The sequence below is a fragment of the Triticum aestivum genome, chromosome 5A (genome assembly GCF_018294505.1).
Source record: "Triticum aestivum cultivar Chinese Spring chromosome 5A, IWGSC CS RefSeq v2.1, whole genome shotgun sequence".
In the NCBI taxonomy this organism is placed as follows: Eukaryota; Viridiplantae; Streptophyta; class Magnoliopsida; order Poales; family Poaceae; genus Triticum; species Triticum aestivum.
Genome location: NC_057806.1, coordinates 18,794,927 through 18,821,821, shown reverse-complemented (window position 1 = coordinate 18,821,821; position 26,895 = coordinate 18,794,927).

Genomic DNA, 26,895 nt, shown 5'->3' with positions numbered 1-26,895 from the left:
TAACTTTGCATCTTTTGGCTTCAATATTATGAATATGTGTATCAATACGATCGAGATCCAACAAACCATTTTCGTTGGTGTGTATGACCATAGAAGGTTTTATTCATGTAAACAGAACAACAATTGTTCTCTAACTTAAATGAATAACCGTAAAACATGATCAAATCATATTCATGCTCAACGCAAACACCAAATAACACTTATTTAGGTTCAACACTAATCCCGAAAGTATAGGGAGTGTGCGATGATGATCATATTAATCTTGGAACCACTTCCAACACACATCGTCACTTCACCCTTAACTAGTCTCTGTTTATTCTGCAACTCCCGTTTCGAGTTACTAATCCTAGCAACTGAACTAGTATCAAATACTGAGGGGTTGCTATAAACACTAGTAAAGTACACATCAATAACATGTATATCAAATATACTTATGTTCACTTTGCCATACTTCTTATCCGCCAATCACTTGGGGTATTTCCGCTTCCAGTGACCAGTCCCTTTGTAGTAGAAGCACTTAGTCTCAGGCTTAGGACCAGATTTGGGCTTCTTCACTTAAGCAGCAACTTGCTTGCTGTTTTTCTTGAAGTTCCCCTTCTTCTTCCTTTTGCCCTTTTCTTGAAACTAGTGATCTTGTTAACCATCAACACTTGATGCTCTTTCTTGATTTCTACCTTCATTGATTTCATCATTATGAAAAGCTCGGGAGTCGTTTTCGTCATCCCTTGCATACTATAGTTCATCACGAAGTTCTACTAACTTGGTGATGGTGACTAGAGAATTCTGTCAATCACTATCTTATTTGGAAGGTTAACTCCCACTTGATTCAAGCGATTGTAGTACCCAGACAATCTGAGCACATGCTCACTAGTTGAGCGGTTCTCCTCCATCATTTAGCTATAGAACTTGTTGGAGACTTCATATCTCTCAACTCGGGTATTTGCTTGAAATATTAACTTCAACTCCTGGAATATCTCATATGGTCCATGACGTTCAAAATGTCTTTGAAGTCCCGATTCTAAGCCGTTAAGCATGGTGCACTAAACTATCAAGTAGTCATCATATTTAGCTAGCCAAACGTTCATAACGTCTGCATCTGTTCCTGCAATAAGTCTGTCACCTAGCGGTGCATCAAGGACATAATTCTTCTGTGCAGCAATGATGATAAACCTCAGATCACGGATCCAATCCGCATCATTGCTACTAACATCTTTCAACACAATTTTTCTCTAGGAACATATCAAAATAAACATATGAAAGCAACAACGCGAGCTATTGATCTACAACATAGATATGCTAATACTACCAGGACTAAGTTCATGATAAATTAAAGTTCAATTAAACATATTACTTAAGAACTCCCACTTAGATAGACATCCCTCTAATCCTCTAAGTGATCACGTGATCCAAATCAACTAAACCATAACCGATCATCACGTGAGATGGAGTAGTTTCATTGGTGAACATCACTATGTTGATCATATCTACTATATGATTCACGCTCGACCTTTCGGTCTCCGTGTTCCGAGGCCATATCTGTATATGCTTGGCTCGTCAAGTATAACCTGAGTATTCCGCGTGTGCAACTCTTTTGCACCCGTTGTATTTGAACGTAGAGCCTATCCCACCCGATCATCACGTGGTGTCTCAGCACGAAGAACTTCCGCAACGGTGCATACTCAGGGAGAACACTTCTTGATAATTTAGTGAGAGATCATCTTATAATGCTATCGTCAATCAAAGGAAGATAAGATGCATAAAAGATAAACATCATATGTAATCAATATAAGTGATATGATATGGCCATCATCATCTTGTGCTTGTGATCTCGATCTCCGAAGCACCATCGTGATCACCATCGTCACCGGCGCGACACCTTGATCTCCATCGTAGCATCGTTGTCATCTCGCCAATCTTATGCTTCCACGACTATCGCTACTGCTTAGTGATAAAGTAAAGCATTACAGTGCGATTGCATTGCATACAATAAAGTGACAACCATATGGCTCCTGCCAGTTGCTGATAACTCGGTTACAAAACATGATCATCTCATACAATAAAATTTAGCATCATGTCTTGACCATATCACATCACAACATGCCCTGTAAAAACAAGTTAGACGTCCTCTACTTTGTTGTTGCAAGTTTTACGTGGCTGCTACAGGCTTAAGCAAGAACCAATCTTACCTACGCATCAAAACCACAACGATAGTTTGTCAAGTTGGTGTTGTTTTAACCTTCGCAAGGACCGGGCGTAGCCACACTCAGTTCAACTAAAGTTGGAGAAACTGTCACCCGCAAGCCACCTATGTGCAAAGCACGTCGGGAGAACCGGTCTCGCGTAAGCCTACGCGTAATGTCGTTCCGGGCCGCTTCATCCAACAATACCGCCGAACCAAAGTATGACATACTGGTAAGCAGTATGACTTATATCGCCCACAACTCACTTGTGTTCTACTCGTGCATATAACATCAAACCATAAAAAACCTGGCTGGGATGCCACTGTTGGGGAACGTAGTAATTTCAAAAAAATTCCTACGCACACGCAACATCATGGTGATGGATAGCAACGAGAGGGGAGAGTGTGATCTACGTACCCTTGTAGATCGACAACGGAAGCGTTAACTTGGTTGATGTAGTCGTACGTCTTCATGGCCCGACCGATCAAGCACCGAAACTACGACACCTCCTAGTTCTAGCACACGTTCAGCTCGATGATGATCCCCGGACTCCGATCCAGCAAAGTGTCAGGGAAGAGTTCTGTCAGCACGACGGTGTGGTGACGATCTTGATGTACTAATGCCTCAGGGCTTCGCCTAAGCACCGCTACAATATTATCGAGGACTATGGTGGAAGGGGGCACCGCACACGGCTAAGAATATGATCACGTGGATCAACTTGTGTCTCTAGGGGGTGCCCCTGCCTCTGTATATAAAGGCTCAAGGGGGGGGGGGAGTGCGGCCGGCCAGGAGAGGCGCGCCAGGAGGAGTCCTACTCCCTCTGGGAGTAGGACTTCCCCCGCTTTCCTAGTTGGAATAGGATTCGCGAAGGAGAGAGAGGAGGAAGCGGGGCCGGCCCCCTCTCCTTGTCCTATTCGGACCAAGGGAGGGGAGGGGCGCGCGGCCCATCTCTAGCTGCCTATCCTCTCTTCCACTAAGGCCCACTAAGGCCCATATATCTCCTGGGGGGTTCCGGTAACCTCCCGGTACTCCGGTAAAATCCCGATTTCACCTGGAACATTTCCGATATCCAAACATAGGCTTCCAATATATCAATCTTTATGTCTCGACCATTTCGAGACTCCTCGTCATGTCCGTGATCACATCCGGGACTCCGAACAACCTTCGGTACATCAAAACGTATAAACTCATAATATAACTGTCATCGAAACCTTAAGCGTGCGGACCCTATGGGTTCGAGAACAATGTAGACATGACTGAGACACATCTCCGATCAATAACCAATAGCGGGACCTGGATGCCCATATTGGTTCCTACATATTCTATGAAGATCTTTTATCGGTCAGACCGCATAACAACATACGTTGTTCCCTTTGTCACCGGTATGTTACTTGCCCGAGATTCGATAGTCGGTATCCAATACCTAGTTCAATCTCGTTACCGGCAAGTCTCTTTACTCGTTCCGTAATACATCATCCCGCAACTAACTCATTAGTTGCAATGCTTGCAAGGCTTAAGTGATGTGCATTACCGAGAGGGCCCAGAGATACCTCTCCGACATTCGGTGTGACAAATCCTAATCTCGAAATACGCCAACCCAACATGTACCTTTGGAGACACCTGTAGAGCTCCTTTATAATCACCCAGTTACGTTGTGACATTTGGTAGCACACAAAGTGTTCCTCCGGCAAACGGGAGTTGCATAATCTCATAGTCATAGGAACATGTATAAGTCATGAAGAAAGCAATAGCAACATACTAAACGATCGGGTGCTAAGCTAATGGAATGGGTCATGTCAATCAGATCATTCAACTAATGATGTGATCCCGTTAATCAAATAATAACTCTTTGTCCATGGTTAGGAAACATAACCATCTTTGATTAACGAGCTAGTCAAGTAGAGGCATACTAGTGACACTCTGTTTGTCTATGTATTCACACATGTATTATGTTTCCGGTTAATACAATTCTAGCATGAATAATAAACATTTATCATGATATAAGGAAATAAATAATAACTTTATTATTGCCTCTAGGGCATATTTCCTTCAGTCTCCCACTTGCACTAGAGTCAATAATCTAGATCACATCGCCATGTGATTTAACATCAATAGTTCACATCTTTATGTGATTGGTTCACATCTCCATGTGACTAACACCCAAAGGGTTTACTAGATTCAATAATCTAGTTCACATCGCTATGTGATTAAGACCCAAAAAGTGATCATGTTTTGCTTGTGAGAGAAGTTTAGTCGACGGGTCTGCCACATTCAGATCCGCATGTATTTTGCAAATTTCTATGTAAACAATGCTCTGCATGGAGCTACTTTAGCTAATTGCTCCCACTTTCAATATGTATCCAGATTGAGACTTAGAGTCATCTGGATCAGTGTCAAAACGTGCATCGACGTAACCCTTTACGACGAACCTTTTGTCACCTCCGTAATCGAGAAACATATCCTTATTCCAGTAAGGATAATTTTGACCGCTGTCCATTGATCTACTCCTAGATCACTATTGTACTCCCTCTCTTAACACAGTGTATGGTATACAATAGATCTGGTACACAGCATGGCATACTTTATAGAACCTATAACTGAGGCATAGGGAATGACTTTCATTCTCTTTCTACCTTCTGCCGTGGTCGGGCTTTGAGTCTTACTCAATTTCACACCTTGTAACACAGGCAAGAAAACTTTTTCTTTGACTGTTCCATTTTGAACTACTTCAAAATCTTGTCAAGGTATGTACTCATTGAAAAAACTTATCAAGCGTCTTGATCTATCTCTATAGATCTTGATACTCAATATGTAAGCAGCTTCACCGAGGTCTTTCTTTGAAAAACTCCTTTCAAACACTCCTTTATGCTTTGCAGAATAATTCTACATTATTTCCGATCAACAATATGTCATTCACATATACTTATCAGAAATGTTGTAGTGCTCCCACTCACTTCCTTGTAAATACAGGCTTCACCGCAAGTCTGTATAAAACTATATGCTTTGATCAACTTATCAAAGCGTATATTCCAACTCCGAGATGCTTGCACCAGTCCATAAATGGATCACTGGAGCTTGCATATTTTGTTAGCACCTTTAGGATTGACAAAACCATCTTGTTGCATCACATACAACTCTTCTTTAATAAATCCATTAAGGAATGCAGTTTTGTTTATCCATTTGCCAGATTTCATAAAATGCGACAATTGCTAACATGATTCGGACAGACTTAAGCATAGATACGAGTGAGAAACTCTCATCGTAGTCAACACCTTGAACTTGTCGAAAAACCTTTTGCGACAATTATAGCTTTGTAGATACTACTATCAGCGTCCGTCTTCCTCTTGAAGATCCATTTATTTTCTATGGCTTGCCGATCATCGGGCAAATCCATCAAAGTCCACACTTTGTTCTCATACATGGATCATATGTCAGATTTCATGGCCTCAAACCATTTTGCGGAATCTGGGCTCATCATCGCTTCCTCATAGTTCGCAAGTTTGTCATGGTCTAGTAACATGACTTCCAGAACAGGATTACCGTACCACTCTAGTGTGGATCTCACTCTGGTTTACCTACGATATTCGGTAGTAACTTGATCTAAAGTTTCGTGATCATCATCATTAGCTTCCTCACTAATTGGTGTAGGTGTCACAGAAACCGGTTTCTGTGATGTACTACTTTCCAATAAGGGAGGAGGTACAGTTACCTCATCAAGTTCTACTTTCCTCCCACTCACTTCTTTCCAATAAGGGTATCCTATGAAGACACATTTCCCCGATTTGGGTTTGAGCTTATCAGGACGAAACTTTTTTACATAAGCATCACAACCCCAAACTTTAAGAAACGACAACTTTGGTTTCTTGCTAAGCCATAGTTCATATAGTGTCGTCTCAACGGATTTAGATGGTGCCCTATTTAACGTGAATGCAGCTGTCTCTAATGCATAACCCCAAAATGATAGTGGTAAATCGGCAAGAGACATCATAGATTGCACTATATCTAATAAAGTACGGTTACGATGTTCGGACACACCATTACATTGTGGTGTTCCAGGTGACGTGAGTAGTGAAACTATTTCACATTGTTTTAACTGAAGGCCAAACTCGTAACTCAAATATTTTACCTCTGCGATCATATCGTAGAAACTTTTATTTTCTTGTTACCATGATTCTCCACTTCACTCTGAAATTCTTTGAACTTTTCAAATGTTTCAGACTTGTGTTTCATCAAGTAGATATACCCATATCTGCTCAAATCATCTGTGAAGGTCAGAAAATAATGATACTTGCCGCGAGCTTCAACACTCATCGGATCGCATACATTAGTATGTATTATTTCCAATAAGTTAGTTGTTCGCTCTATTGTTCCGGAGAACGGAGTCTTAACATCTTGCCCATGAGGCATGGTTCGCAAGCATCAAGTGATTCATAATCAAGTGATTCCAAAAGCCCATCAGCATGGAGTTTCTTCATGCGCTTTACACCAATATGACTTAAGCGGCAGTGCCATAAATAAGTTGCACTATCATTATTAACTTTGCAAATTTTGGCTTCAATATTATGACTATGTGTATCAATACGATCGAGATCCAACAAACCATTTTCGTTGGTGTGTATGACCATAGAAGGTTTTATTCATGTAAACAGAACAACAATTGTTCTCTAACTTAAATGAATAACCGTAAAACATGATCAAATCATATTCATGCTCAACGCAAACACCAAATAACACTTATTTAGGTTCAACACTAATCCCGAAAGTATAGGGAGTGTGCGATGATGATCATATCAATCTTGGAACCACTTCCAACACACATCGTCACTTCACCCTTAACTAGTCTCTGTTTATTCTGCAACTCCCGTTTCGAGTTACTAATCCTAGCAATTGAACTAGTATCAAATACTAAGGGGTTTCTATAAATACTAGTAAAGTACACATCAATAACATGTATATCAAATATACTTATGTTCACTTTGCCATCCTTCTTATCCGCCAATCACTTGGGGTAGTTCCGCTTCCAGTGACCAGTCCCTTTGCAGTAGAAGCACTTAGTCTCAGGCTTAGGACCAGATTTGGGCTTCTTCACTTAAGCAGCAACTTGCCTGCTGTTTTTCTTGAAGTTCCCCCTCTTCTTCCCTTTGCCCTTTTCTTGAAACTAGTGATCTTGTTAACCATCAACACTTGATGCTCTTTCTTGATTTCTACCTTCATTGATTTCATCATTATGAAAAGCTCGGGAGTCGTTTTCGTCATCCCTTGCATACTATAGTTCATCACGAAGTTCTACTAACTTGGTGATGGTGACTAGAGAATTCTGTCAATCACTATCTTATCTGGAAGGTTAACTCCCACTTGATTCAAGCGATTGTAGTACCCAGACAATCTGAGCACATGCTCACTAGTTGAGCGATTCTCCTCCATCTTTTAGCTATAGAACTTGTTGGAGACTTCATATCTCTCAACTCGGGTATTTGCTTGAAATATTAACTTCAACTCCTGGAAAATCTCATATGGTCCATGACGTTCAAAATGTCTTTGAAGTCCCGATTCTAAGCCGTTAAGCATGGTGCACTAAACTATCAAGTAGTCATCATATTTAGCTAGCCAAACGTTCATAACGTCTGCATCTGTTCCTGCAATAAGTCTGTCACCTAGCAGTGCATCAAGGACATAATTCTTCTATGCAACAATGAGAATAAACCTCAGATCACGGATCCAATCCGCATCATTGCTACTAACATCTTTCAACATAATTTTTCCTTAGGAACATATCAAAATAAACATATGAAAGCAACAACGCGAGCTATTGATCTACAACATAGATATGCTAATACTACCAGGACTAAGTTCATGATACATTAAAGTTCAATTAATCATATTACTTAAGAACTCCCACTTAGATAGACATCCCTCTAATCCTCTAAGTGATCACGTGATCCAAATCAACTAAACCATAACCGATCATCACGTGAGATGGAGTAGTTTCATTGGTGAACATCACTATGTTGATTATATCTACTATATGATTCACGCTCGACCTTTCGGTCTCCGTGTTCCGAGGCCATATCTGTATATGCTTGGCTCGTCAAGTATAACCTGAGTATTCCGCGTGTGCAACTGTTTTGCACCCGTTGTATTTGAACATAGAGCCTATCACACCCGATCATCACGTGGTATCTCAGTACGATGAACTTTCGCAACGGTGCATACTCAGGGAGAACAGTTCTTGATAATTTAGTGAGAGATCATCTTATAATGCTAATGTCAATCAAAGCAAGATAAGATGCATAAAAGATAAACATCATATGCAATAAATATAAGTGATATGATATGGCCATCATCATCTTGTGCTTGTGATCTCCATCTCCGAAGCACCGTCGTGATCACCATCGTCACCGGCGCGACACCTTGATCTCCATCGTAGCATCGTTGTCGTCTCGCCAATCTTATGCTTCCACGACTATCGCTACCGCTTAGTGATAAAGTAAAGCATTACAGCACGATTGCATTGCATACAATAAAGCGACAACCATATGGCTCCTGCCAGTTGCCGATAACTCGGTTACAAAACATGATCATCTCATACAATAAAATTTAGCATCATGTCTTGACCATATCACATCACAACATGCCCTGCAAAAACAAGTTAGACGTCCTCTACTTTGTTGTTGCAAGTTTTACGTGGCTGCTACGGGCTTAAGCAAGAACCAATCTTACCTACGCATCAAAACCACAATGATAGTTTGTCAAGTTGGTGCTGTTTTAACCTTCGCAAGGACCGGGCGTAGCCACACTCGGTTCAACTAAAGTTGGAGAAACTGTCACCCGCAAGCCACCTATGTGCAAAGCACGTCGGGAGAACCGGTCTCGCGTAAGCATACGCGTAATGTCGGTCCGGGCCGCTTCATCCAACAATACCGCCGAACCAAAGTATGACATGCTGGTAGCAGTATGACTTATATCGCCCACAACTCACTTGTGTTCTACTTGTGCATATAACATCAAACCATAAAAAACCTGGCTCGGATGCCACTGTTGGGGAACGTAGTAATTTCAAAAAATTTCCTACGCACACGCAAGATCATGGTTATGCATAGCAACGAGAGGGGAGAGTGTGATCTACGTACCCTTGTAGATCGACAACGGAAGCGTTAGCACAACGTGGTTGATGTAGTCGTACGTCTTCACGATCCGACCGATCCAAGCACCGTTACTCCGGCACCTCCGAGTTCTTGGCACACGTTTAGCTCGATGACGCTCCCCGGGCTCCGATCCAGCAAAGCTTCGGGGAGGAGTTCCGTCAGCACGACGGCGTGGTGACGATCTTGATGTTCTACCGTCGCAGGGCTTCTCCTAAGCACTGCAATGATATGATCGAGGTGGAATATGGTGGCAGGGGGCACCGCACACGGCTAAGGAACGATCACGAGGATCAACTTGTGTGTTCTAGGGTGCCCTCCTGCCTCTGTATATAAAGGATCCAAGGGGGGGTGCGGCCGTCCCTAGAGGAGGCGCGCAGGAGGAGTCCTACTCCTACCCGGAGTAGGACTCCCCTCCCTTTCCTTGTCCAAGTAGGAGAGAGGGAAGGAGAGAGGGAAAGGGGGGCGCCGCCCCTCCCTCCTTGTCCAATTAGGACTAGGGGGAGAGGGGGCGTGCGGCCTGCCTTGGTACCCCCGAAAGTACCCCGAAAGTCTCCCAATGGCCGAAACTGCACTTCCTATATATAATTCTTCACCTCCAGACCATTCCGGAACTCCTCATGACGTCCGGGATCTCATTCGGGACTCCTAACAACTTTCAGGTTACTGCATATTCATATCTCTACAACCCTAGCGTCACCGAACCTTAAGTGTGTAGACCCTACGGGCAAGTCACTTTACTCGTACCATGATGTCGAGGATTCAAGCAACCCCGTATACAATTCCCTTTGTCAATTGGTATGTTACTTGCCCGAGATTCGATCGTCGGTATCCCAATACCTCGTTCAATCTCGTTACCGGCAAGTCACTTTACTCGTACCGTAATGCATGATCCCGTGACCAGACACTTGGTCACTTTGAGCTCATTATGATGATGCATTACCGAGTGGGCCCAGAGATACCTCTCCGTCATACGGAGTGACAAATCCCAGTCTTGATCCGTGTCAACCCAACAGACACTTTCGGAGATACCCGTAGTATACCTTTATAGTCACCCAGTTACGTTGTGACGTTTGGTACACCCAAAGCACTCCTACGGTATCCGGGAGTTACACGATCTCATGGTCTAAGGAAAAGATACTTGACATTGGAAAACTCTAGCAAACGAACTATACGATCTTGTGCTATGTTTAGGATCGGGTCTTGTCCATCACATTATTCTCCTAATGATGTGATCTCGTTATCAATGACATCCAATGTCCATAGTCAGGAAACCATGACTATCTGTTGATCAACGAGCTAGTTAACTAGAGGCTTACTAGGGACATGTTGGTGTCTAAGTATTCACACATGTATTATGATTTCCGGATAACACAATTATAGCATGAATAAAAGACAATTATCATGAACAAGGAAATATAATAATAATCCATTTATTATTGCCTCTAGGGCATATTTCCAACAGTCTCCCACTTGCACTAGAGTCAATAATCTAGTTACATTGTGATGAATCGAACACCCATGGAATTCTGGTGTTGATCATGTTTTGCTCTAGGGAGAGGTTTAGTCAACGGATCTGCTACATTCAGGTCCGTATGTACTTTACAAATATCTATGTCTCCATCTTGAACATTTTCACGAATGGAGTTGAAGCGACGCTTGATGTGCCTGGTCTTCTTGTCAAACCTGGGCTCCTTGGCAAGTGCAATAGCTCCAGTGTTGTCATAGAAGAGTTTGATCGGCCCCGACGCATTGGGTATGACTCCTAGGTCGGTGATGAACTCCTTCACCCAAATTGCTTCATGCGCTGCCTCCGAGGCTGCCATGTACTCCGCTTCACATGTAGATCCCGCGACGATGCTCTGCTTGCAACTGCACCAGCTTACTACCCCACCATTCAAAATATACACGTATCCGGTTTGTGACTTAGAGTCATCCAGATCTGTGTCGAAGCTAGTGTCGACGTAACCCTTTACGACGAGCTCTTCGTCACCTCCATAAACAAGAAACATTTCCTTAGTCCTTTTCAGGTACTTCAGGATATTCTTGACCGCTGTCTAGTGTTCCTTGCCGGGATTTCTTTGGTACCTACCTACCAAACTTACGGCAAGGTTTACATCAGGTCTGGTACACAACATGGCATACATAATAGAACCTATGGCTGAGGTATAGGGGATGACACTCATCTCTTCTATATCTTCTGCTGTGGTCGTACATTGAGCTGAGCTCAATTTCACACCTTGCAACACAGGCAAGAACCCCTTCTTAGACTGATCCATATTGAACTTCTTCAATATCTTATCAAGGTATGTGCTTTGTGAAAGACCTATGAGGCGTCTTGATCTATCTCTATAGATCTTGATGCCTAATATATAAGCAGCTTCTCCAAGGTCCTTCATTGAAAAAATCTTATTCAAGTAGGCCTTAATGCTGTCCAAAAGCTCTATATCATTTCCCATCAAAAGTATGTCATCTACATATAATATGAGAAATGCTACAGAGCTCCCACTCACTTTCTTGTAAACGCAGGCTTCTCCATAAGTCTGCATAAACCCAAACGCTTTGATCATCTCATCAAAGTGAATGTTCCAACTCCGAGATGCTTGCACCAGCCCATATATCGAGCGTTGGAGCTTGCACACCTTGTCAGCATTCTTAGGATCGACAAAACCTTCCGGCTGCATCATATACAATTCTTCCTTAAGGAAGCCATTAAGGAATGTTGTTTTGACGTCCATTTGCCATATCTCATAATCATAGAATGCGGAAATTGCTAACATGATTCGGACGGACTTCAGCTTCGCTACCGGTGAGAAAGTCTCATCGTAGTCAACCCCTTGAACTTGTCGATAACCCTTAGCGACAAGCTGAGCTTTATAGATGGTCACATTACCATCCGCGTCTGTCTTCTTTTTAAGGATCCATTTATTTTCTATGGCTCACCGCTCAACGGGCAAGTCAGTCAAAGTCCATACTTCGTTTTCATACATGGATCCTATCTCGGATTTCATGGCTTTTCATGGCTTCCAGCCATTTGTCGGAATCCGGGCCCGCCATCGCTTCTTCATAGTTCGAAGGTTCTCCGTTGTCTAACAACATGATTTCCAAGACAGGGTTGCCATACTATTCTGGTGCGGAACGTGTCCTTGTGGACCTTCGAATTTCAGTAGGAGCTTGATCAGAAGTATCTTGATCATCATCATTAACTTCCTCTCTAATTGGTGCAGGCACCACAGGAACATTTTCCTGAGTTGCGTCACTTTCCGGTTCAAGAGGTAATACTTCATCAAGTTCTACTTTCCTCCCACTTACTTCTTTCGAGAGAAACTCCTTCTCTAGAAAGGATCCATTCTTGGCAACAAAGATCTTGCCGTCGGATCTGAGGTAGAAGGTATACCCAATAGTTTCTTTAGGGTATCCTATGAAGACGCATTTTTCTGACTTGGCTTCGAGCTTTTCAGGTTGAAGTTTCTTGACATAAGCATCGCATCCCCAAACTTCTAGAAACGACAGCTTAGGTTTCTTCCCAAACCATAATTCATACGGTGTCGTCTCAACGGATTTCGATGGAGCCCTATTTAAAGTGAATGCGGCAGTCTCTAAAGCATAGCCCCAAAATGATAGCGGTAAATCGGTTAGAGACATCATAGATCGCACCATATCTAATAGAGTGCGATTACGACGTTCGGACACACCATTACGCTGAGGTGTTCCAGGCGGTGTGAGTTGTGAAACTATTCCACATTTTCTTAAGTGTGTGCCAAATTCGTGACTCAAGTATTCTCCCCCACGATCTGATCGCAAGAACTTGATTTTCCTGTCACGTTGATTCTCAACCTCACTCTGAAATTCCTTGAACTTTTCAAAGGTCTCATACTTGTGTTTCATTAAGTAGACAGACCCATATCTACTCAAGTCATCAGTGAGGGTGAGAACATAACGATAACCACCGCGAGCCTCAACACTCATTGGACCGCACACATCAGTATGTATGATTTCCAATAAGTTGGTTGCTTGCTCCATTGTTCCTAAGAATGGAGTCTTGGTCATTTTACCCATGAGGCATGGTTCGCATGTGTCAAATGATTCATAATCAATAGACTCTAAAAGTCCATCTGCATGGAGCTTCTTCATGCGTTTGACACCTATGTGACCAAGGCGGCAGTGCCACAAGTATGTGGGACTATCATTATCAACCTTACATCTTTTGGTACTCACACTATGAATATGTGTAGCATTACGCTCGAGATTCAATAAGAATAAACCATTCACCATCGGAGCATGACCATAAAACATATCTCTCATATAAATAGAACAACCATTATTCTCGGATTTAAATGAGTAGTCATCTCGTATTAAACGAGATCCTGATACAATGTTCATGCTCAAACTTGGCACTAAATAACAGTTATTGAGGTTCAAAACTAATCCCGTAGGTAAATGTAGAGGTAGCGTGCCGACGGCGATCACATCGACCTTGGAACCATTCCCGACGCACATCGTCACCTCGTCCTTCGCCAGTCTCCGCTTATTCCGCAGCTCCTGCTTTGAGTTACAAATGTGAGCAACCGCACCCGTATCAAATACCCAGGAGCTACTACGAGTACTGGTAAGGTACACATCAATTACATGTATATCACATATACCTTTCGTGATGCCGGCCTTATTGTACGCTAAGTATTTGGGGCAGTTCTGCTTCTAGTGACCACTTCCCTTGCAATAAATACACTCAGTCTCGGGCTTGGGTCCATTCTTTGGCTTCTTCCCGGCAGCTTGCTTGCCGGGCGCGGCAACTCCCTTATCGTCCTTCTTGAAGTTCTTCTTACCCTTGCCTTTCTTGAACTTAGTGGTTTTATTCACCATCAACACTTGATGTTCCTTTTTGACTTCTACCTCTGCTGATTTCAGCATTGCAAATACTTCAGGAATGGTCTTTTCCATCCCCTGCATATTGAAGTTCATCACAAAGCTCTTGTAGCTCGGTGGAAGCGACTGAAGGATTCTGTCAATGACCGCGTTATCCGGGAGATTAACTCCCAGCTGAGTCAAGCGGTTATGTAACCCAGACATAGTGAGTATGTGCTCACTGACAGAACTGTTTTCCTCCATCTTACAGCTGAAGAACTTGTCGGAGACTTCATATCTCTCGACCCGGGCATGAGCTTGAAAAACCATTTTCAGCTCTTCGAACATCTCATATGCTCCGTGTATCTCAAAACGCTTTTGGAGCCCCGGTTCTAAGCTGTAAAGCATGCCGCACTGAACGAGGGAGTAATCATTGGTACGTGTCTGCCAAGCGTTCATAACGTCTTGTTCTGCAGGGAGAACAGGTGCGTCACCTAGCGGTGCTTGTAGGACATAATCTTTCTTGGCAGCTATGAGGATGATCCTCAGGTTCCGGACCCAGTCCGTATAGTTGTTGCCATCTTCTTTCAGCTTGGTTTTCTCTAGGAACGCGTTGAAGTTGAGGACAACGTTGACCATTTGATCTACAATACATATTGTAAAGATTTTAGACTAAGTTCACGATAATTAAGTTCATCTAAATCAAATTATTCAATGAACTCCCACCTAGATAGACATCCCTCCAGTCATCTAAGTATAACATGATCCGAGTTAACTAGGCCGTGTCCGATCATCACGTGAGATGGACTAGTCAACATCGGTGAACATCTTCATGTTGATCGTATCTTCCATACGACTCATGCTCGACCTTTCGGCCTACTGTGTTCCGAGGCCATGTCTGTACATGCTAGGCTCGTCAAGTCAACCTAAGTCTTTGCATGTGTAAGTCTGTCTTACACCCCTTGTATGTGAACGTTGGAATCTATCACATCCGATCATCACGTGGTGCTTCGAAACAACGAACTGTCGCAACGGTGCACAGTTAGGGGGAACACTTTCTTGAAATTATTATGAGGGATCATCTTATTTACTACCGTCATTTTAAGTAAACAAGATGCAAAAACATGATAAACATCACATGCAATCAAATAATAGTGACATGATATGGCCAGTATCATATAGCTTCCTTTGATCTCCATCTTGGGGCTCCATGATCATCTTGTCACCGGCATGACACCATGATCTCCATCATCATGATCTCCATCATCGTGTCTCCATGAAGTTGCTCGCCAACTATTACTTCTACTACTATGGCTAACACGTTTAGCAATAAAGTAAAGTAATTTACATGGCGTTTCTCAATGACACGCAGGTCATACAAAAAATAAAGACAACTCCTATGGCTCCTGCCGGTTGTCATACTCATCGACATGCAAGTCGTGATTCCTATTAAAATAGCATGAACATCTCATACATCACATATATATCATTCATCATTCATCACAACTTTGGCCATATCACATCACAAAACACTTGCTGGAAAAACAAGTTAGACGTCCTCTAATTGTTGTTGCAAGTTTTACGTGGCTGCAATAGGGTTCTAGCAAGAACGTTTTCTTACCTACGTGAAAGCCACAACGTGATTTGTCAACTTCTATTTACCCTTCATAAGGACCCTTTTCATTGAATCCGCTCCAACTAAAGTTGAAGAGACAGACACCCGCCGGCCACCTTATGCAACTAGTGCATGTCAGTCGGTGGAACCGGTCTCACGTAAGCATACGTGTAAGGTTGGTCCGGGCCGCTTCATCCCACAATACTGCTGAAGCAAAAGAAGACTAGTAGCGGCAAGAAAGTTGACAACATCTACGCCCACAACAAATTGTGTTCTACTCGTGCAAAGAGAACTACGCATAGACCTAGCTCATGATGCCACTATTGGGGAACGTTGTGGAAAACAAAAATTTTCCTACGGTTTCACCAAGATCCATCTATGAGTTCTGTTGGGGAACGTAGTAATTTCAAAAAAATTCCTACGCACACGCAAGATCATGGTGATGGATAGCAACGAGAGGGGAGAGTGTGATCTACGTACCCTTGTAGATCGACAACGGAAGCGTTAACTTGGTTGATGTAGTCGTACGTCTTCATGGCCCGACCGATCAAGCACCGAAACTACGGCACCTCCTAGTTCTAGCACACGTTCAGCTCGATGATGATCCCTGGACTCCGATCCAACAAAGTGTCAGGGAAGAGTTCTGTCAGCACGACGGTGTGGTGACGATCTTGATGTACTAATGCCTCAGGGCTTCGCCTAAGCACCGCTATAATATTATCGAGGACTATGGTGGAAGAGGGCACCGCACATGGCTAAGAATATGATCACGTGGATCAACTTGTGTCTCTAGGGGGTGCCCCTGCCTCCGTATATAAAGGCTCAAGGGGGGGGAGTGCGGTCGGCCAGGAGAGGCGCGCCAGGAGGAGTCCTACTCCCTCCGGGAGTAGGACTTCCCCCCTTTCCTAGTTGGAATAGGATTCAGGGAGGAGAGAGAGGAGGAAGGGGGCCCGGCCCCCTCTCCTTGTCCTATTCGGACCAAGGAAGGGGAGGGGCGCGCGGCCCATCTCTGGCTGCCTATCCTCTCTTCCACTAAGGCCCACTAAGGCCCATATATCTCCTGGGGGTGCCGGTAACCTCCCGGTACTCCGGTAAAATCCCGATTTCACCCGGAACATTTCCGATATCCAAACATAGGCTAGCAATATATCAATCTTTATGTCTCGACCATTTCGAGACTCCTCGTGATGTCCGTGATCACATCCGGGACTCCGAACAAACTTCGGTACATCAAAACATATAAACTCATAATATAACTGTCATCGAAACCTTAAGCGTGCGGACCCTACGGGTTCGAGAACAATGTAGACATGACCGAGACACGTCTCCGGTCAATAACCAATAGCGGGACCTGGATGCCCATATTGGTTCCTACATATTCTACGAAGATCTTTTATCGGTCAGACCGCATAACAACATACGTTGTTCTTTTTGTCACCGGTATGTTACTTGCCCGAGATTCGATAGTCGGTATCCAATACCTAGTTCAATCTCGTTACCGGCAAGTCTCTTTACTCGTTCCGTAATACATCATCCCGCAACTAACTCATTAGTTGCAATGCTTGCAAGGCTTAAGTGATGTGCATTACCGAGAGGGCCCAGAGATACCTCTCTGACATTCGGAGTGACAAATCCTAATCTCAAAATACGCCAACCCAACATGTACCTTTGGAGACACATGTAGAGCTCCTTTATAATCACCCAGTTACGTTGTGAAGTTTGGTAGCACACAAAGTGTTCCTCCGGCAAACGGGAGTTGCATAATCTCATAGTCATAGGAACATGTATAAGTCATGAAGAAAGCAATAGCAACATACTAAACAATCGGGTGCTAAGCTAATGGAATGGGTCATGTCAATTAGATCATTCAACTAATGATGTGATCCCGTTAATCAAATAACAACTCTTTGTCCATGGTTAGGAAACATAACCATCTTTGATTAACGAGCTAGTCAAGTAGAGGCATACTAGTGAGACTCTGTTTGTCTATGTATTCACACATGTATTATGTTTCCGGTTAATACAATTCTAGCATGAATAATAAACATTTATCATGATATAAGGAAATAAATAATAACTTTATTATTGCCTCTAGGGCATATTTCCTTCAGTCTCCCACTTGCACTAGAGTCAATAATCTAGATCACATCGCCATGTGATTTAACATCAATAGTTCACATCTTTATGTGATTGGTTCACATCTCCATGTGACTAACACCCAAAGGGTTTACTAGATTCAATAATCTAGTTCACATTGCTATGTGATTAAGACCCAAAAAGTGATCATGTTTTGTTTGTGAGAGAAGTTTAGTCGACGGGTCTGCCACATTCAGATCCGCATGTATTTTGCAAATTTCTATGTCAACAATGCTCTGCATGGAGCTACTCTAACTAATTGCTCCCACTTTCAATATGTATCAAGATTGAGACTTAGAGTCATCTGGATCAGTGTCAAAACTTGCATCAACGTAACACTTTACGACGAACCTTTTGTCACCTCCGTAATCGAGAAACATATCCTTATTCCAGTAAGGATAATTTTGACCGCTGTCCATTGATCTACTCCTAGATCACTATTGTACTCCCTCTCTTAACACAGTGTATGGTATACAATAGATCTGGTACACAACATGGCATACTTTATAGAACCTATGATTGAGGCATAGGGAATGACTTTCATTCTCTTTCTATCTTCTGCCGTGGTCGGGCTTTGAGTCTTAATCAATTTCACACCTTCTAACACAAGCAAGAAAACTTTTTCTTTGACTGTTCCATTTTGAACTACTTCAAAATCTTGTTAAGGTATGTACTCATTGAAAAAACTTATCAAGCGTCTTGATCTATCTCTATAGATCTTGATACTCAATATGTAAGCAGCTTCACCGAGGTCTTTCTTTGAAAAACTCCTTTCAAACACTCCTTTATGCTTTGCAGAATAATTCTACATTATTTCCGATCAACAATATGTCATTCACATATACTTATTAGAAATGTTGTAGTGCTCCCACTCACTTCCTTGTAAATACAGGCTTCACCGCAAGTCTGTATAAAACTATATGCTTTGATCAACTTATCAAAGCGTATATTCCAACTCCGAGATGCTTGCACCAGTCCATAAATGGATCACTGGAGCTTGCATATTTTGTTAGCACCTTTAGGATTGACAAAACCATCTTGTTGCATCACATACAACTCTTCTTTAATAAATCCATTAAGGAAGGCAGTTTTGTTTATCCATTTGCCAGATTTCATAAAATACGACAATTGCTAACATGATTCAGACAGACTTAAGCATAGATACGAGTGAGAAACTCTCATCGTAGTCAACACCTTGAACTTGTCGAAAAACCTTTTGCGACAATTCTAGCTTTGTAGATACTACTATCAGCATCCGTCTTCCTCTTGAAGATCCATTTATTTTATATGGCTTGCCGATCATCGGGCAAATCCATCAAAGTCCATACTTTGTTCTCATACATGGATCATATGTCAGATTTCATGGCCTCAAACCATTTTGCGGAATCTGGGCTCATCATCGCTTCCTCATAGTTCGCAAGTTCGTCATGGTCTAGTAACATGACTTCCAGAAAAGGATTACCCTACCACCCTGGTGCGGATCTCACTCTGGTTTACCTACGAGATTCGGTAGTAACTTGATCTCAAGTTTCATGATCATCATCATGAGCTTCCTCACTAATTGGTGTAGGTGTCACAGAAACCGGTTTCTGTGATGTACTACTTTCCAATAAGGGAGGAGGTACAGTTACCTCATCAAGTTCTACTTTCCTCCCACTCACTTCTTTCGAGAGAAACTCCTTCTCTAGAAAGGATCCATTCTTAGCAACGAATGTCTTACCTTCAGATCTGTGATAGAAGGTGTACCCAACAGTCTCCTTTGGGTATCCTATGAAGACACATTTCTCCGATTTGGGTTTGAGCTTATCAGGACGAAACTTTTTTACATAAGCATCACAACCCCAAACTTTAAGAAACGACAACTTTGGTTTCTTGCTAAGCCATAGTTCATATAGTGTCGTCTCAACGGATTTAAATGGTGCCCTATTTAACGTGAATGCAGCTGTCTCTAATGCATAACCCCAAAATGATAGTGGTAAATCGGCAAGAGACATCATAGATTGCACTATATCTAATAAAGTACGGTTACGATGTTCGGACACACCATTACATTGTGGTGTTCCAGGTGGCGTGAGTAGTGAAACCATTTCACATTGTTTTAACTGAAGGCCAAACTCGTAACTCAAATATTTTACCTCTGCGATCATATCGTAGAAACTTTTATTTTCTTGTTACGATGATTCTCCACTTCACTCTAAAATTCTTTGAACTTTTCAAATGTTTCAGACTTGTGTTTCATCAAGTAGATATACCCATATCTGCTCAAATCATCTGTGAAGGTCAGAAAATAATGATACTTGCCGCGAGCCTCAACACTCATCGGATCGCATACATCAGTATGTATTATTTCCAATAAGTTAGTTGTTCGCTCTATTGTTCCAGAGAACGGAGTCTTAACATCTTGCCCATGAGGCATGGTTCGCAAGCATCAAGTGATTCATAATCAAGTGATTCCAAAAGCCCATCAGCATGGAGTTTCTTCATGCGCTTTACACCAATATGACTTAAACGGCAGTGCCACAAATAAGTTGCACTATCATTATTAACTTTGCATCTTTTGGCTTCAATATTATGAATATGTGTATCAATACGATCGAGATCCAACAAACCATTTTCGTTGGTGTGTATGACCATAGAAGGTTTTATTCATGTAAACAGAACAAGAATTGTTCTCTAACTTAAATGAATAACCGTAAAACATGATCAAATCATATTCATGCTCAACGCAAACACCAAATAACACTTATTTAGGTTCAACACTAATCCCGAAAGTATAGGGAGTGTGCGATGATGATCATATCAATCTTGGAACCACTTCCAACACACATCGTCACTTCACCCTTAACTAGTCTCTGTTTATTCTGCAACTCCCGTTTCGAGTTACTAATCCTAGCAACTGAACTACTATCAAATACTGAGGGGTTTCTATAAACACTAGTAAAGTACACATCAATAACATGTATATCAAATATACTTATGTTCACTTTGCCATCCTTCTTATCCGCCAATCACTTGGGGTATTTCCGCTTCCAGTGACCAGTCCCTTTGCAGTAGAAGCACTTAGTCTCAGGCTTAGGACCAGATTTGGGCTTCTTCACTTAAGCAGCAACTTGCTTGCTGTTTTTCTTGAAGCTCCCCTTCTTCTTCCCTTTGCCCTTTTCTTGAAACTAGTGATCTTGTTAACCATCAACACTTGATGCTCTTTCTTGATTTCTACCTTCATTGATTTCATCATTATGAAAAGCTCAGGAGTCGTTTTCGTCATCCCTTGCATACTATAGTTCATCATGAAGTTCTACTAACTTGGTGATGGTGACTAGAGAATTCTGTCAATCACTATCTTATTTGGAAGGTTAACTCCCACTTGATTCAAGTGATTGTAGTACCCAGACAATCTGAGAACATGCTCACTAGTTGAGCGGTTCTCCTCCATCATTTAGCTATAGAACTTGTTGGAGACTTCATATCTCTCAACTCGGGTATTTGCTTGAAATATTAACTTCAACTCCTGGAACATCTCATATGGTCCATGACGTTCAAAACGTCTTTGAAGTCCTGATTCTAAGCCGTTAAGCATGGTGCACTAAACTATCAAGTAGTCATCATATTTAGCTAGCCAAACGTTCATAACGTCTGCATCTGTTCCTGCAATAAGTCTTTCACCTAGCGGTGCATCAAGGACATAATTCTTCTGTGCAGCAATGAGGATAAACCTCAGATCATGGATCCCATCCGCATCATTGCTACTAACATCTTTCAACACAATTTTTCTCTAGGAACATATCAAAATAAACATATGAAAGCAACAACGCGAGCTATTGATCTACAACATAGATATGCTAATACTACCAGGACTAAGTTCATGATAAATTAAAGTTCAATTAATCATATTACTTAAGAACTCCCACTTAGATAGACATCCCTCTAATCCTCTAAGTGATCACATGATCCAAATCAACTAAACCATAACCGATCATCACGTGAGATGGAGTAGTTTCATTGGTGAACATCACTATGTTGATCATATCTACTATATGATTCACGCTCGACCTTTCGGTCTCCGTGTTCCGAGGCCATATCTGTATATGCTTGGCTCGTCAAGTATAACCTGAGTATTCCGCGTGTGCAACTATTTTGCACCCGTTGTATTTGAACGTAGAGCCTATCACACCCGATCATCACGTGGTGTCTCAGCACGAAGAACTTTCGCAACGGTGCATACTCAGGGAGAACACTTCTTGATAATTTAGTGAGAGATCATCTTATAATGCTATCGTCAATCAAAGCAAGATAAGATGCATAAAAGATAAACATCATATGCAATCAATATAAGTGATATGATATGGCCATCATCATCTTGTGCTTGTGATCTCCATCTCCGAAGAACCATCGTGGTCACCATCGTCACCGGCGCGACACCTTGATCTCCATCGTAGCATCGTTGTCATCTCGCCAATCTTATGCTTCCACGACTATCGCTACTGCTTAGTGATAAAGTAAAGCATTAAAACGCGATTGCATTGCATACAATAAAGCGAAAACCATATGGCTCCTGCCAGTTGCTGATAACTCGGTTACAAAACATGATCATCTCATACAATAAAATTTAGCATCATGTCTTGACCATATCACATCACAACATGCCCTATAAAAACAAGTTAGACGTCCTCTACTTTGTTGTTGCAAGTTTTACGTGGCTGCTACGGGCTTAAGCAAGAACCAATCTTACCTACGCATCAAAACCACAACGATAGTTTGTCAAGTTGGTGTTGTTTTAACCTTCGCAAGGACCGGGCGTAGCCACACTCAGTTCAACTAAAGTTGGAGAAACTGTCACCCGCAAGCCACCTATGTGCAAAGCACGTCGGGAGAACCGGTCTCGCGTAAGCATACGCGTAATGTCGGTCCGGGCCGCTTCATCCAACAATACCGCCGAACCAAAGTATGACATGCTGGTAAGCAGTATGACTTATATCGCCCACAACTCACTTGTGTTCTACTCGTGCATATAACATCAAACCATAAAAAACCTGGCTCAGATGCCACTGTTGGGGAACGTAGTAATTTCAAAAAATTTCCTACGCACACGCAAGATCATGGTGATGCATAGCAACAAGAGGGGAGAGTGTGATCTACGTACCCCTGTAGATCGACAATGGAAGCGTTAACTTGGTTGATGTAGTCGTACGTCTTCAAGGCCCGACCGATCAAGCACCGAAACTACGGCACCTCCGAGTTCTAGCACACGTTCAGCTCGATGACGATCCCCGGACTCCGATCCAGCAAAGTGTTGGGGAAGAGTTCCGTCAGCATGACGGCGTGGTGACGATCTTGATGTACTAATGCCGCAGGGCTTCGCCTAAGCACCGCTACAATATTATCGAGGACTATGGTGGAAGGGGGCACCGCACACGGCTAAGAATATGATCACGTGGATCAACTTGTGTCTCTAGGGGGTGCCCCTGCCTCTGTATATAAAGGCTCAAGGGGGGAGTGCGGCCGGCCATGAGAGGCGCGCCAGGAGGAGTCCTACTCCCTCTGGGAGTAGGACTTCCCCCCCTTTCCTAGTTGGAATAGGATTCGCGGAGGAGAGAGAGGAGGAAGCGGGGCCGACCCCCTCTCCTTGTCCTATTCGGACCAAGGGAGGGGAGGGGCGCGCGGCCCATCTCTGGCTGCCTATCCTCTCTTTCACTAAAGCCCACTAAGGCCCATATATCTCCTGGGGGGTTCCGGTAACCTCCCGGTACTCCGGTAAAATCCCGATTTCACCCGGAACATTTACGATATCCAAACATAGGCTTCCAATATATCAATCTTTATGTCTCGACCATTTCGAGACTCCTCGTCTTGTCCGTGATCACATCCGGGACTCCGAACAACCTTCGGTACATCAAAACGTATAAACTCATAATATAACTGTCATCGAAACCTTAAGCGTGCGGACCCTATGAGTTCGACAACAATGTAGACATGACTGAGACACATCTCCGGTCAATAACCAATAGAGGGACCTGGATGCCCATATTGGTTCCTACATATTCTACGAAGATCTTTTATCGGTCAGACCGCATAACAACATACGTTGTTCCCTTTGTCACCGGTATGTTACTTGCCCGAGATTCGATAGTCGGTATCCAATACCTAGTTCAATCTCGTTACCGTCAAGTCTCTTTACTCGTTCCGTAATACATCATCCCGCAACTAACTCATTAGTTGCAATGCTTGCAAGGCTTAAGTGATGTGCATTACCGAGAGGGCCCAGAGATACTTCTCCGACATTCGGTGTGACAAATCCTAATCTCGAAATAGCCAACCCAACATGTACCTTTGGAAACACCTGTAGAGCTCATTTATAATCACCCAGTTACGTTGTGACGTTTGGTAGCACACAAAGTGTTCCTCCGGCAAACGGGAGTTGCATAATCTCATAGTCATAGGAACATGTATAAGTCATGAAGAAAGCAATAGCAACATACTAAACGATCGGGTGCTAAGCTAATGGAATGGGTCATGTCAATCAGATCATTCAACTAATGATGTGATCCCGTTAATCAAATAACAACTCTTTGTCCATGGTTAGGAAACATAACCATCTTTGATTAACGAGCTAGTCAAGTAGAGGCATACTAGCGACACTCTGTTTGTCTATGTATTCACACATGTATTATGTTTCCGGTTAATACAATTCTAGCATGAATAATAAACATTTATCATGATATAAGGAAATAAATAATAACTTTATTATTGCCTCTAGGGCATATTTCCTTCAGTCTCCCACTTGCACTAGAGTCAATAATCTAGATCACATCGCCATGTGATTTAACATCAATAGTTCACATCTTTATGTGATTGGTTTACATCTCCATGTGACTAACACCCAAAGGGTTTACTAGATTCAATAATCTAGTTCACATCGCTATGTGATTAAGACCCAAAAAGTGATCATGTTTTGCTTGTGAGAGAAGTTTAGTCGACGGGTCTGCCACATTCAGATCCGCATGTATTTTGCAAATTTCTATGTCAACAATGCTCTGCATGGAGCTACTCTAGCTAATTGCTCCCACTTTCAATATGTATCCAGATTGAGACTTAGAGTCATCTGGATCAGTGTCAAAACTTGCATCGACGTAACCCTTTACGACGAACCTTTTGTCACCTCCGTAATCGAGAAACATATCCTTATTCCAGTAAGGATAATTTTGACCGCTGTCCATTGATCTACTCCTAGATCACTATTGTACTCCCTCTCTTAACACAGTGTATGGTATACAATAGATCTGGTACACAGCATGGCATACTTTATAGAACCTATGACTGAGGCATAGGGAATGACTTTCATTCTCTTTCTACCTTCTGCCGTGGTCGGGCTTTGAGTCTTACTCAATTTCACACCTTGTAACACAGGCAAGAAAACTTTTTCTTTGACTGTTCCATTTTGAACTACTTCAAAATCTTGTCAAGGTATGTACTCATTGAAAAAACTTATCAAGCGTCTTGATCTATCTCTACAGATCTTGATACTCAATATGTAAGCAGCTTCACCGAGGTCTTTCTTTGAAAAACTCCTTTCAAACACTCCTTTATGCTTTGCAGAATAATTCTACATTATTTCCGATCAACAATATGTCATTCACATATACTTATCAGAAATGTTGTAGTGCTCCCACTCACTTCCTTGTAAATACAGGCTTCACTGCAAGTCTGTATAAAACTATATGCTTTGATCAACTTATCAAAGCGTATATTCCAACTCCGAGATGCTTGCACCAGTCCATAAATGGATCACTGGAGCTTGCATATTTTGTTAGCACCTTTAGGATTGACAAAACCATCTTGTTGCATCACATACAACTCTTCTTTAATAAATCCATTAAGGAATGCAGTTTTGTTTATCCATTTGCCAGATTTCATAAAATGCGACAATTGCTAACATGATTCGGACAGACTTAAGCATAGATACGAGTGAGAAACTCTCATCGTAGTCAACACCTTGAACTTGTCGAAAAACCTTTTGCGACAATTCTAGCTTTGTAGATACTACTATCAGCGTCCGTCTTCCTCTTGAAGATCCATTTATTTTCTATGGCTTGCCGATCATCGGGCAAATCCATCAAAGTCCATACTTTGTTCTCATACATGGATCATATGTCAGATTTCATGGCCTCAAACCATTTTGCGGAATCTGGGCTCATCATCGCTTCCTCATAGTTCGCAAGTTCGTCATGGTCTAGTAACATGACTTCCAGAAAAGGATTACCCTACCACTCTGGTGCGGATCTCACTCTGGTTTACCTACGAGATTCGGTAGTAACTTGATCTGAAGTTTCATGATCATCATCATGAGCTTCCTCACTAATTGGTGTAGGTGTCACAGAAACCGGTTTCTGTGATGTACTACTTTCCAATAAGGGAGGAGGTACAGTTACCTCATCAAGTTCTACTTTCCTCCCACTCACTTCTTTCAAGAGAAACTCCTTCTCTAGAAAGGATCCATTCTTAGCAACGAATGTCTTGCCTTCAGATCTGTGATAGAAGGTGTACCCAACAGTCTCCTTTGGGTATCCTATGAAGACACATTTCTCCGATTTGGGTTTGAGCTTATCAGGACGAAACTTTTTTACATAAGCATCACAACCCCAAACTTTAAGAAACGACAACTTTGGTTTCTTGCTAAGCCATAGTTCATATAGTGTCGTCTCAACTGATTTAGATGGTGCCCTATTTAACGTGAATGCAGCTGTCTCTAATGCATAACCCCAAAATGATAGTGGTAAATCGGCAAGAGACATCATAGATTGCACTATATCTAATAAAGTACGGTTACGATGTTCGGACACACCATTACATTGTGGTGTTCCAGGTGGCGTGAGTAGTGAAACTATTTCACATTGTTTTAACTGAAGGCCAAACTCGTAACTCAAATATTTTACCTCTGCGGTCATATCGTAGAAACTTTTATTTTCTTGTTACGATGATT